Source organism: Rhinolophus hipposideros (genome assembly GCF_964194185.1).
Source record: "Rhinolophus hipposideros genome assembly, chromosome: 20".
Classification (NCBI taxonomy): domain Eukaryota; kingdom Metazoa; phylum Chordata; class Mammalia; order Chiroptera; family Rhinolophidae; genus Rhinolophus; species Rhinolophus hipposideros.
Genome location: NC_138066.1, coordinates 30,482,627 through 30,496,814, shown reverse-complemented (window position 1 = coordinate 30,496,814; position 14,188 = coordinate 30,482,627). Strand labels below are relative to the sequence as shown.

The following is a 14,188-nucleotide window of genomic DNA, read 5'->3' as shown; positions in this document are numbered from 1 at the left end:
CACATCGGAGTAATAAATGTCAGACTCACTTTCCTGCCATAAACAACTATACTACTGGAATCAACTATTTTCAGGTACTGACAAGATAGAGCACGAGGCTGTAATCTTTGCGAGAAGAAAAACAAACAAAATGAGTTCCACATTTATGCTGGATTTCTGTCAGAAGGTGCATCTCAAGCTTTGACATAGAGAAATGGAGCCTAACCAGAGAACAGCATTCTAACCTGGGGGAAGGAAACAGGGATTGGGCTACAGGGATGGTGAGAAGGCTGGAATCCTTAGGGCAAGGTGGAGAAGAGGAGGGAGCTCCAGAATTCTGCCTAGGAGTCCCCTAGATGTGTGCTGGGCTAGGCTTCATGAGGTCTGACAGAATAACTTCTGAGGAATTGTGAACTTACAGGTTTCTGAAGGTTGCATAATGTGGGAAAACACTGGGGTTCTAGTCATTCAGCGTGGGAAGAATTCACTAAATGCTCCCAAGAATTCCATTAAAATTTCATAAAAAGAACAAATAAACAGTAGAGATACACTATCCCTAACGCATCCTTTAGATCCATCCTAACAAAGCCCAAAAAAGCCTTGCCAGCATAAAGCTCATTCTCCAGTAAATTAACTAGTTTCCAGAAAAAAAGAGTCAATGTCCATTAAAGAAAGACAATAATAGACTCTAAACATGTGTCAACCACAATATAGGACATACAACTTTTAAAAAAAATTACTAGAAGGTGAAGCAGGGAAATGTGACACATAACTAGGAAACATCAATAGAAAAACACTTCAATATGGCAATGATGCTATATTTAGCAGATAAGGACATTAAAAGTAGTTATTATAAAAATGTTCAAAAATTTTTAAAATTAAGTAAATAGAGAATATCAGCAAAAAAATAGAAACTACAAAAAAATAATTGAATAGAAATTCTACAACTGAAATTTATAAGAGCTGAAATTAAAAAAAAAGTTCAACAGCCTTAAAAGTAAACAGACAATACAGAAGATTAGCAAACCTGAAAACAGAATAGAAGAATCTATATAAATTAAAGCTCAAAAAGAAAAATAAGCTTGCAAAAAGAAATAGAACCTCAGTGACCTGTGGGACAATATCAAGTATAATTGATGTGCCAGAGGAGAAGAGAGAGAGACTGGGCAAAACCATGTGTAGAATTAATGGTTAAAATTTTCTAAATCTAAAGAAACATTTCAAATCACAAATGCAATAAGCTAAACAAACCCTGAGATAAATAAACGAAAAGGAAATCAGACATATGCACATAATAGTCAAGCTACTGAAAACGTATTTTACTACTGCAGGGAAAACAAAAAGAAAATGTTAGAAGCAGTCAGAAAAGTCACATTGCATACAAAGGAAAAATGACAGGAATTATAGCTGACTTCTGATCAGAAATAATGTAAACAAGAAGAAAATGGGACACATTTAAAAGCTGAGAAAAAACTGTCAATCTAGATATTTATATCCTACAAAATACCTTTCAATTATTAGGGTGAAAGACATTTCTGTAAAAAGTAAACTGGGGAGAATTTGAAACACAAGAAATATTACAGATTTTTATGCTAAAGAATAATAGAACACAGACATAGTTGAAAGCTAAAAGAGCACATGAAATGGTATGGCAAATAGAAGGTTTTTTTTGTTTTGTTGGGGAACCGATAGTTTTGAAGGTAGATTGAAGTAAGTTAAACATACATTTTACAATGCCTAGATCAACAACTAAATAACACAAAGAAGCATGTCAAAAGTTAATATAGGAGTTAATATATTTCATCAAATAGAATACTGAAGATCATTCAGTTCACCATAAATAAGACAGGAAAGGTGGATCATTATTTGCATGTGTCATAACTATGTATATGTAAAATCTGAAGAAATGTACAACAGAAAAAAATCTCTGACCAACTGAAAAGTAAATTTATCAATATTATGTAAACAAACCAATATAATAAAAATAATTGAGGTCTATATACTAGCAATAAACATTAATTATTTTTAATGCCATGGACCATATCATACAAAGCATAAGATATTTAAGGTTAAATATAATGAAAGCTGTACAGGAGCTCTAAGTTGATACTTAAAACATTGCTGAGAGAAATTGGAGAAGGCATAAATAAATGGAAAGATATACCATGCTCTGGTATTGGGAGGCTCAATATTATTAAAACGTCTTTTTACTCCAAATAGATCTAAAAATTCAATGCATTTTTAATCAAAGTCCCTGCAGTCCTGCATTTTTAATACAAATTACCAAGTTCATTCTAAAATTTATGTAGAAATGCAAAAATCTAGAATGACCAGAACAATCTTGAGAAAGAACAAAAACTTGGAAAACTTCAAAACTTAGTGTAAAGCTGCAATAATAAAAAAAAGGTTTTGACACAAATATAAATGAACAGATCAATGGAACAGAACTGAGATTCCAGAAATTGACCTGCACATATATGTTCAGTAGATTTTTTTTGCAAAGGCACCAAAGCAATAAAAAAAAACTTTTCAACAAATGGAACAGATATGGAAGTGGATATCCGTATGGGAAAAACTAAATAAACTTCAACTTCTATTTCATATCATAAACAAAAATTAAATTTAGTTAAATCACACACTACCTAAAATTATAAAAATTAGAGAAGAAAATGTAGGAGAATATCTTTTTGAACTTAAAGTATACAAAGATTTCTTAGTACACAATAAGCAAAAATCATCAAAGAAAAAAAGTGAATGAAATGTATTTCATATATTTCATTTCAAAGAAAAAAAATGAATCATATATATATATATATATATATATGTATATCTGCAAAACATATATCCTGACAAAGGACTTTTTTTTTTAAGATTTTATTATTATTATTATTATTTTTTTGTATTGGGGAAAGGGAACAGGACTTTATTGGAGAACTGTGTACTACTTCCAGGACTTTTTTCCAAGTCAAGTTGTTGTCTTTTCAGTCTTAGTTGTGGAGAACGCAGCTCAGCTCCAGGTCCAGTTGTCATTGCTAGTTGCAGGGAGTACAGCCCACCATCCCTTGCGGGAGTCGAGGAATCGAACTGGCAACCTTGTGGTAGAGAGCCCACTGGCCCATGCAGGAATTGAACTGGCAGCCTTCGGAGTCAGGAGCACAGAGCTCCAACCGCCTGAGCCACCGGGCCGGCCCCCTGACAAAGGACTTTTTAGTTCTGACAAACTAAAATATGAATTTATCAATAACTCAGATAAAACCAATAGAGAAAGAACAATTGGGTTCCTATTTGATGGCAATAATCATTTGAAAGAATCAAAACAATTATGCCATTTACAATATCATCTAAAGCATAAAATATTTAGGGTTGAATTCAATGGAGTATTTAGGAATTCACCCAGGAATTCAAGGTTGGTTAAATATATGAAATTCTATTATTGTATCCAGATACATTCAATTAATGTATCCAGAATAGGTAAATAACTCATTTCTACAAAAATAAATGACCCAATTTTTAAAAATGTACACAAACTTGAATAGTCACAGCACAAAACGTGTCATACACATGGACAATCAGCACATGAAAGTATTCCACATCATTAGTCATCACAGAAATGCAAATAAAACACACAAGGGGTTACCACTCCACTACATCCAACAGAAGAAATGAAATTAAAAACACTGGCAACACCAAATGCTGCTGAGGATGTAGAACAAGTCTAATACCCATACATGCTGTGTAAGTCTAAAATGTTGCAACCACTTTGGAAGAAGTTCTGGCAGTTTCTTAAAAGGTTAAACATACACTCACCACATGATCCAGACTTTTCACTCTTAGGTAGTCACCCAAGAAAAAATGAGAATATATGATCACATAAAGATTTGTACATAATGTTCATAGTAGCCTTATTTATAATTCTAAACTGAAAATACCGCAAATGACCATCAACAGAAATGATAAACTGACATAGTCCTACAACGGAATGTTGTGCTGATACACAAGGAAAGGAACTAGTGGTACATACAACAACACAGATGAATTTCAAAGACATTCAAGTCAAACAGAAAAGACTATATACTAAATGACTCTATGGTATAAAGTTCTAGAAGAGGCAAAAGTAATGTATGATGAAAGGAATCAACACTGGTTCCTTCTTGAGGGGGTGTCATTGATTGGAAAGTTACACAAATAAACTGTTTAGGGTGATAAAATGGTCCATACCTTGATGGGGGGTCTTTTACACAGGTATTTATATTGCAATAACTCACTGAACTTTATGGTTAAGGTATATATATGCATTTTATTGTATGTAGATTATAGCTCAATTTTTTTAAAGGGATACATGTGATTAGTAATGGAAGCTGATATTTGTTTCTGCCTGCCCTAAGACAGCATTTCATTTTCTTTTCTTTTTTTCTTTTTCTTCTGTTGCTGAGATATACATAATTAAAAAACCCAGCAGATTTTGACAATACTGAAAGTGATCTGACCATTGGGGATATATCTCTTAAGATCAATTAACTCATTTAAATGTTGAGAAGGAAGGGGCTGAATTCAGAAAATCAACCAAATTTTTCTATCATCTCTTTTTCCGAAGATATTCCACAGGTGAGCAGAACATAATATGTAAAGGTACGATTAAGAACTTAAGACCCGCTTGGAAAACTGCCATTCGGCTTTACAAGTGATTAAAAAAATACCAGATATAGAGCTAGATTCCCAATCATAAATCTTAACTTATAATTTACTGATAGGGTATACAAATTCCTTTGAACTTTCCCTCTCTTTTACCTGTGACACTTAGAATTATGGTGGCTAGGTAAACACTAAGGGGAAAAATCATGCATAAACAGCACAGGTACTATATCTTTCAGTGATTGTTTTTCCTGGTATTTAACATTTGCCAGTGTGTCCAGGGTGTACACACTTTCTCTGGGGTGGCATTGAAGGCAGGGAAATAAAAAAGATTCTAATCCCTATTATGAAGAACAGTGTGTTCAGTTTCTTGGTTGACTTAAATTGTGCAATCAGGGTTTATCCATATATTCAGATATTTTCTGTCACATGTTAGGGAGCATTTTGCATCTATGAGTTAAAGTTGTCCAGGGAAGGAAAATTAATGCCTGATTCATTGCAATCTTCATGGATAAAGCATTAAGAAGATAAAATAATAAAGGAGATTTCAGTTTCACATATTCAACCTTAGCGTGGAGTGATTTATAACTGTCAAGGTCATTGCAAGCTACTCACGGTACTCGAGACTCACCAGGCTCTTTTATTCTTTTCCTCTGTTTGGAATGTTCTTTCCCCTTTTTCCTGCTGGTTAAAGAGCTACTCATCACCCAACGCTGTGCAAATACCACAACTTCTCCCCAAAACATTACCTCACCAACTTTAGATATTTTAAACTCATTTGCTCGCATTTCTGTCTTTTCTAGAGAACAGGGGAGCTCTTTGTAATATTAATCCTTATGTCCTTGTGGTCTAGCTCACAGTAGGTGCTAAGTGACCGATGAAGGAGCAGATGAACTATACAAAGCAGCGATTTTAGAACACCATCACTCTTATAATTTGATTAGGTATCAAGTTCATGACGATACTTTCAGCTCAAGATAGTTGCTTTTGGATTTCTTCTCTCTCTCTCTCTCTCTCTCTCTCTCTCTCTCTCTCTCTCTCTCTCTCTCTCTCTTTCTTTTACTGATTCTTCTAGTAATATTGCTTTTTATCTTCAGCCTAATCTGTTTCATATCTTTGAGCTGGCTTTCAATTTTGCTATAGGAAATGACATATTTTTTTTTCTATTTTCTTGATTCCAAAGTCTTTCATGTTTTATAACTGGTCACCCTTAATAGAGTACATCGTTTATCCACCATGAAACTAACTCTGTCCAGATTACTCATTGTTTAATGCACCCTGTCAGCTTTCTGGGAAGCAGGCAATCTGAGCACTTTTCAAGCCCTATTCCTCTCGAGGACATTCATAACAGAGAGTGCTTCCTGCCATCATGAATAACTTTTCTTTCTCTCCTAAAAACAAATTGGGGATTAATGTACACAATCTCTCTCACATCAGGCTTTCTGATTTGTGTGATCGATTTCTTCCACTATACTTTGCAATATCAAAAGTACCATGGAAATCTCAATGAATTATCTGCACCTAGAGTACCTCTTTTCTGTCTCTTGAATTTGCAATAATATACTTAAATAACTCCAAGAACGAATGGCAGGCTTTATTTGTTTTCATGGATCCTAGCTTTTCTAGTTTTTTTTTTTTTTTTTTTTTTTGCTAGATGACTGCATATGTATTTCACTTTTTATTTGTTTACTTTTTATTGATTTAAAATCTTATGCAAAAGCAAAACAAAATAAGACACTGCCTGTGGCTGTATATCAGCATGTAAAGAATACTATAATTAGATAAAATTTCAGCAAAGAAAGCTCCAGCAACACGAAGGTCTAGTTATTCAACAATGGAAACAGAAATCAATGACAACTTGTTATTCATTCATAGCTTCATGATCAAAAACATGTATCTGTATATCTATATACATACATGATATATACATACATCTAAAGCTATGCCAACAAATAAAGGACATTTAACAGTAGGATCACTGTCTGGGTGGCTTGTCCTTGTGTAAGGTCAAAAGAATGTTTTGAAGGACAATTTTCTGGGGCCCATATGCTGCCATGTTCCCATGGATTACTGGGTAAGTTTGTCACATGGTCCCCTTGTCACTGTAATTATAGGAGCTTTGTGGTTGGAATATGGTGAAGGATGATTAAGAAAAGGAGAGTATGTGGAGGTGAAGCAAAATATCACCTATGGCAAATAGAAACTGGACTGATGTGAAACGTGTAGATGAAATTAATTACATCAAAAGTGGAAACAGCCCATTATTTAAGCCTAGGGCTCAGAGAGGGAGGAGCAGTTGCCACATAACAGGTGGAAGATTTTCCTTAGCTGCTTTGGTAAGAGTGCCTTGACTTCTGTTCTCCTTTGCAAACATTCCAAGCCTGAGGTCTCTATGTGAGGTTTGGCTGTGATTACTATGACTATTATAGGTTGCCTTTCAATTAGTTTTCCCCATATTATTCCTACTGTAGTACTTCTCAACCTTTAATGGATTCTGGATCCATTAGACAGCTAACTTAATAAAAGCACGGTGTCTTTCACCAAACAATGCACATCTGCCCACCTATGATTGCGTATGCAATTTTAGGGAATAACACGATGGACAAAAATGCACAAAGCAAAATGCAAACAAAAAGAAAGTCAATGTCACAATATGAAAGGCGAACCAAGTTGGAATTAAGGCAACACACATTAAACTGAAAAGAGTAGATAATTTCATGGGTAAAGTCAAAATTAGAACCATGACTACTCTGAACTTTTATGTACTGAAGAATATTGCACTGAAATACCTAAAGCAAAATGACAGAGAAATACAGTGAAATTTTAGGGAGGAAGTTAAGGAAACAAAGTGGTAGAGAAGAATTTCATATTTCTTTCTTAGTTTTTGACTGATTTAACAATCAAAGCAAAGGAAGAAAATGGAGCATCTAAACAACATAATTTAAAAAGTTGATCTAATATGTGTATGTGCTGTGAGTATATATAATTACATACTCTGCAAATCACTTCTGAGTACCTATGGAACATTTGTAAAAATTTACCAAATATTTTTAAACCACAAACACCTTCAATAAATAAAAAATATACAGAACTGGTTAAACTAAAAACAACAACACCTATTTAGAATTAATTCCCTTTACTAGTTCTTATGTCAAAAAGGAAATTAAGCTCTAATTAAAGACTATGTATAAAATAACTGAAATATTACATATTTGACCTATGAAATATAGCTTAAATCCACTTAAAGTTTAAAAAACTAAATTAATAAATCATAACCCAAGAAGATACCAAAAGAACGAAACATAACATGAAGACAGATTTACTTAAAAATCTGTTCAACAAACGTTTATTCAGAATCTTCTATGTACCAGACAAAAGCAGAAAATAAGAAAATAAAAGACAGAAAGACTGCAGATTTATGAAGTAAATCTGATATCTTTGTTCTATGGAAAAAAGTAACAGCAATAATAAAGACACCAAAATAGATGAACTATTCACCAAGCTAATTTAAAAAGGAGAGTAAAGCACAACAACATAAAAATTGAAATTCAAAAGAAAACTGAAAATTGAGGAATCTGTCGACAGCAGATCTATATGGCAATAAATATTAAAAGAAGTTCTTTAGAAGAAGGAAGATGATGGAGGTCAGAAACTCAGATCTACATAAAGAAGAGTATTAGAGAGGCATGAAGGCAAAATAAAATCTTTCATTTTTCTTATTCTTAATTTCTCTAACAGATAACAGCTGGGTCAAAATAATAATAGCGATGATATAGTCAGCGATTCTAACTAATGTATAAGTGGAATGAATGATAGCAAGAGAGGGGAAGGAGGACTCGGGAATACACTGAGGTACTTGTACTACCCATGAAATGGTACAGTGTTTGTTATTTGAAAGGAGACTTGGATTAGTTGTAAATGTAATTTTGCAAACTCTAGATCCAACCATTAAAAAAAGCAGGAAAAAAATCTGGGTAAGAGCTAGGAATCAAGAATCAAGAGTTGGGTATTAGATAATTCAATGTGAGAAAATAAAGGAAAAGTAGTAAAAATGAGCTAGGAGAAAAACCAAGAAGGGATGGTTTTCAGAATGCCGGTGAAGAAAGATTTTCATAAAAGATTAAAACTGTATTTTAAAATGCATACAAATATCATATGCATATAAAGCAGAATACATATAAAGCAGAAGGTTAACAGTGGTTATTTTAATGAAATAGATTTGTGGGAGATTTAGTTTTGATTTTTCTGTTTCTATCTTCCCAAACTGTTCTGTAATAAATATGCAACACAGTTGTAATAAGAATAAAATGGTAAAAATTACTTTTAAAATATCAGGCCCTTTACTGTTTGTGTCTACCTTTCTACTAGTGTCAGCTCCTAAGTCAATATACTTAAGGAGATGCACATGTTATAGGGAAACCTGTTGGTACAAGTGTCCTGGAGTAGCACTGTCCAACAGAAATAAAAAGGGAGTTCCATAGATAATTCCGTGTTTCCCTGAAAATCAGACCTACCGGGACCATCAGCTCTAATGCGTCTTTTGGAGCAAAAATTAATATAAGACCCGGTATTATATTATTATATTATATTATATTATATTATATTATATTATATTATATTATACCCAGTCTTATTTTATTATAATATAAGATCGGGTCTTATATTAATTTTTGCTCCAAAAGACGCATTAGAGCTAATGGTCCGGCTAGTTCTGAGTTTCAGGGAAACTCAGTAGTAATTTGTGGAGCTGGGATTTTAAACCAAATAGTCTACCTCCAGACTCCTGTGTCTTAACCAACAAATGTCTGTCTCTCCTACTTGAGATACTCGTACATCTAGCTTCTTACACATCTTTGCCCCAGGACACCTGTGTAGTATATACTAAATGACTTAGAAGGAAGGGAGGGGCGACTCTCTTGTCCTCCTACTAGCACTATACTTCCAGAACCAAATGCCCTGGAGTATAATGTATGCTTCCATTATTCGCCAGCTTTCCTCTCCCCTCCCCCACCATTTTCTGGATACTAGTAGACATATTATCACTGCGGGGCAAGCTGTGGCCAAAGCATCAGTTTTGTCTGTATTATTTTGCAGTAATATTGCACAAATATTTATGAAAGTTATGGATACTATTCAACCCAATTTTTGCTTAGGAAATATTTCTTCTGAAGTATTTAAAAGACAAATTTTATCTACGCGATAATCTAACAGGTCTGAGTTCTACAAGTAGAAGTTGTGAAATCTGATGAAATGACCATAAAGTAGAAGATTTAAGGACGAAAGTAAGTAGCTTGGATAATTTCATGTCCAAACAACCACCTTCTTGATAGCCAGGTGATAACTTTTATTGCACATCCATTAGTGATCCTGATGTTAGATTCTCTTGCCTTTTGTTCTAATCTGATCAACCTAATTTCATTTATATTTTCTCAGTTACCACGCTTGCCTTTTGGAAAGGGTCCCTTTTTTCTTCCTTCTTCCTCGACACTTTTAATTCTCTGTTTCTCACCTGGCCACGCTGAAGCGGCTGAAATGCTCTCAAGGACATGGAGTTGTGGGTAGGGAATCACCTTGTGTCCTTTTGCTGGATGCTCAAGCTAGGTGCTAACATCCAGCTAGCTGCATTTCCAAGAAGGTTCTGCCAAATCAGAAAAAAAACCACTTGCATCATGGATCACCCCAAGTATCTGCCCCGACAAAAGCAGACAGATCCACAAACAGGGAGAAGAGTCTGTTATTTTACGAAAGGGTATAGGGATGACTATGGTGTGAATATACTTTCTACGACTAAAAAGCTGTGTGCCCTTGGGGAAGTTACTTAGACTCTCTGAACTTTACTTAACTGTGCAAACTTGTTTGACATACATAATCACTATGAATCTCAGGTTTCATATATAATAACGTGGCACTTTTGCTATCTTGTAGGGTTTCTGATAGCATTAACTGAGAATAAAAGATATGAAAAGATAGAGTGCAAAGCCTGGCACCTAGTATATAGAATCACATTATCATTCTCCTACAGTCCTCTTCCTACTTAATCACAGGAGTTTGAGACCTCAATTTGATAGTATCAGTATTTCAGACCTTCCAGTGGCCAACCTCAAGCATTTCCATGTCATGCCCCTCGAGGTGTATTTATCCCTCAGATGCATTTCATGCTACACAATATTTGTATGCAACTATCTACTTCATTTACTTATTAACAACTATATTGTGAATACTTCTAGAACAGGGTCTGGGTCACTTTCATCTTCCTTCTTGGACATCTAAACACAGTGCCCTCTGGTGATGACAGGTATCCCCAATGTCTCTGGAAAACTTTCCATGAACCCCACAGTGTGGTCACTACTCCAGCTCTACCTTCTCACCCTACCCTGGGATCCTCCATCACAGACTTCACCTCATTAACTGCAAATCAGTTGTTATTATAAGACACTTCAAACATACTGAAAAGTAAAACACCCGTGCCTTTATCTCTCCGATCTCACGACTATTGAACTTTTGTCACAATATTCAAGTTTCTGGTTTTTAAAGACCTATAAATGTTTCAGACACAGTTGTGAACTTTTTAATCCTGTTCCCTTCCTTCTTCCTCAGAGGTGACCACTGTCTTGCTATGCCAGTGAGTTGGAACTTACTATATCTCTCTTATCGGGTCATGAAGATTACATAAACTAAAATGGATAATGTGGCTGATGAGTCAAATGCTCCATGGTTGGCTATTATCCTCATCATCATTATCATTGTCATTATTGTTTTTCTCTGCACATTTATCTGTCTCCTCAGTAGAGTTCTATTTTTTTGAGATCTGGGGCTTTCTTTCCCCTCTGTCTATGTACAGCGTGTCCGGTTGCTGATACTGAGCCAGCACACGAAACTTGTAAGTTGAATGAATGCTATAAAGACTGGAATGACTGATGCCCATTCTCAAATTTCAGGCATAGTCTTAAACCACGTTAGGCATAGTCCTTTCCAAATTCTCTAAAATAGGAAATTGATCATATTACACAGGCAAGATTCATTCACCTTGAAAACTCCAGAGTAATGATCATCTGTTAGTTCCTTTAAGTGACCCCGATGACCTGTTTGTTAGTGTCATTTGTTCTTTTCTAATACCTGACTCCAGAGGAGGATGGGACAAAATAAGGTTCCTGAAGTTCAGAAGCTGATCTAACAGATGGCCAGGTATGAGCACCCAGTCTTCTTGCGTCCTCCATATGCTCTCAAGATAATAGTAGCCTTTTAGTGTGTTACAACCCCACTTGCTGTCTCCTAGTCAATTACTGAGATTTACAGACATAGAAAAGAACTTGCCATTAAAAATGATTTGCAATAAAATTCGATTTTGTTTACTCAACGCTAAATACCAATAGTCAAGGAAGCGGCAGGCAATCTTACGTGTTTCCCCCCATACACTAATTAAACATTTTAGTGCAGAGATCAGCATAATTAAAGAATTAGGAAACAACGAGAAGTGCTCGGGATAATTTGTAATATCAGTGCACTGATGCATTGAGTCCAGATACCACAATTTGATTGGCAGGACTTTATTAAGTTTTGGCAGCACTTAGGTAGGCTGGGAGCTCCTTTATGAGGCTCTTGCCCATTAATCCAGGCTCCTGTTCTCGTTAGTACTGATGAGTGAAGGCAGTTAATTGAATTATGTATGAAGCACTGCTGATTAAATAATATTTCACTCCCCACTATAGAATTAGCTCTGCTGGATTAACATCCACTGTTGTCTCTGACACTGAATGTCATAAGGACCACTTCTCAAGCATACACTTTGATTCTTTTCCATCTGTTCAACCAATGTAGCAACTCAGTTACCACTGGAACTTACTTACACTTCAGACTGACAGGAGGTCACTTTGGAGAACCAATAGTTATTTATTAGCATCTGTGAAACCAAGAGGAAATTCCTCCCAAGTACTTCCACGACTCTAAGGTTATTTTTATTTAAATCCACTGTGGAACATGAAGGAAAATTCTAATAATTTATAATTGTATTCTGCTTAAGGTAATAAGGAGAGAAAATAACTCAGGGTCGTCCAAATCAGCCTTGAAAATAAAAATATTGTTTTGAACCGCATATGTGGTTCTGCCTACATTTTCTGCACCTTCCTCTTCTCATGTAATTCTAATAACTGCTGCTGAGAAAACAGAAGCCTCTTCCTGTGGATAATACACTCCAGTTTCTTTCTTCTCTCCTGCCCTCCCTCTCTTCCCTCTTTCTTTTGATCCATCTCAAATTTTACTATGAAATTACTAAGTGCCAGATGCTATGATGGGTGCTGGTAAGCAGAGACAACCACCCTATGGTTACACCTTTAGAGGAGGTCACACCTTAACGGGCAATAAAATATGTAGGTAGATATTTAATATCATGTGATAAGTACATAATAGAGATATGAACAGGGCAGAAGAGGGAGTGACTAATCCTACTTGGAGAAGATGGAAATACTTTGAAATTGGAAGTTAACAAATGGGGTGAGCCTTGAAAGGTGAGTAGAAATTTTCCAGGTCCTGACTCCATCAGAAAGAAGAAGAGCACAAGGAGAATTCACTGGCATGTAGACCCATCATCCATTGAAGTACTAGAGAAGGCATTAGATTAGACTATGAAATAACCCAGGAGTTTTGTTCCTCCATATGATTTAGATTAGATTTGCTGAATTGTTTCCTCCGTTCTCCAAGGATGATATTGTGGTATTACAAGGCCACGTGGTGTAACGGAAGGAATATATACCTGGCAAGAGGCCACATTTGTATGTGACCCTTGTCAAGTCACTTCCCTAGTCTGGGCTTTAACTTTTTCAGCTCTAAAGTAAGGAGTTTGGTCAGGACACATCGTACTGAAGGTTTGCAGAAATTCTGACTGAGGTTGGTCTGTCTGCAAGAGAGGCAGGCTGAAGCTGCTTTGGTGAATTTACTCTATGGAACAGGGTCTGGCTTCTCACTTTACAACTGCAGAAACTTCCTATCAGGGCTACAGAGATCTGGGACTTGTACACCTGATCTACACAGACAAAATTTATACGAGACTGAGGTATAGAAATCAAGCTCTTGATTTATAATAAATGTTGTGTTAGCCTACCTTGAAATTTTCTTCTTATAGAATAACTATAGGGAGAGCTATCTTTTAATCAAAGTTTACTTAAGCATGGAATCAACACAAAGGAAACTGAGTTACTTAAATATTTTATGACATCGAGCCTGCAAGCACCTGTCTGAAGGCATCCATCTCCACAGTAGAATTCTGTCTGTCAAGGGGAACTGTTCTTCAGGAGGTTTGGGCAGGACTCCCTCACCCTTCTAAGGACATGTTAAGGAGGCACTGCCAACGTTCACCTCCCAGACTTTCTTTTCTTCTAAACTCTCATTTCTCACCAATGTTTCTTTCCTATAGATCTCAGTAAATATGTATTGTCTACGACTATTGATTCCTCTGTAAAGTCCCTACTCCATTCTGGGGCATTCCTTCTCCTTAAGACAGTTCATAAGTTGATTTGATAATTCAAGTTGGAGAGGATAATCTTATTTCTCATATAGTTATATTCTTAGAGTTTCCTTATTA

The 14,188-nt window shown here is 35.5% G+C and overlaps 1 protein-coding gene across 1 annotated transcript in view; it reads right to left on the bottom strand.

The window, feature by feature from the left end:
* The window catches only part of CA10 (carbonic anhydrase 10), a 444,734-nt gene that overhangs the window by 304,731 nt on the left and 125,815 nt on the right, over window positions 1–14,188 (bottom strand). The gene's annotated exons all lie outside the window — the stretch shown is intronic.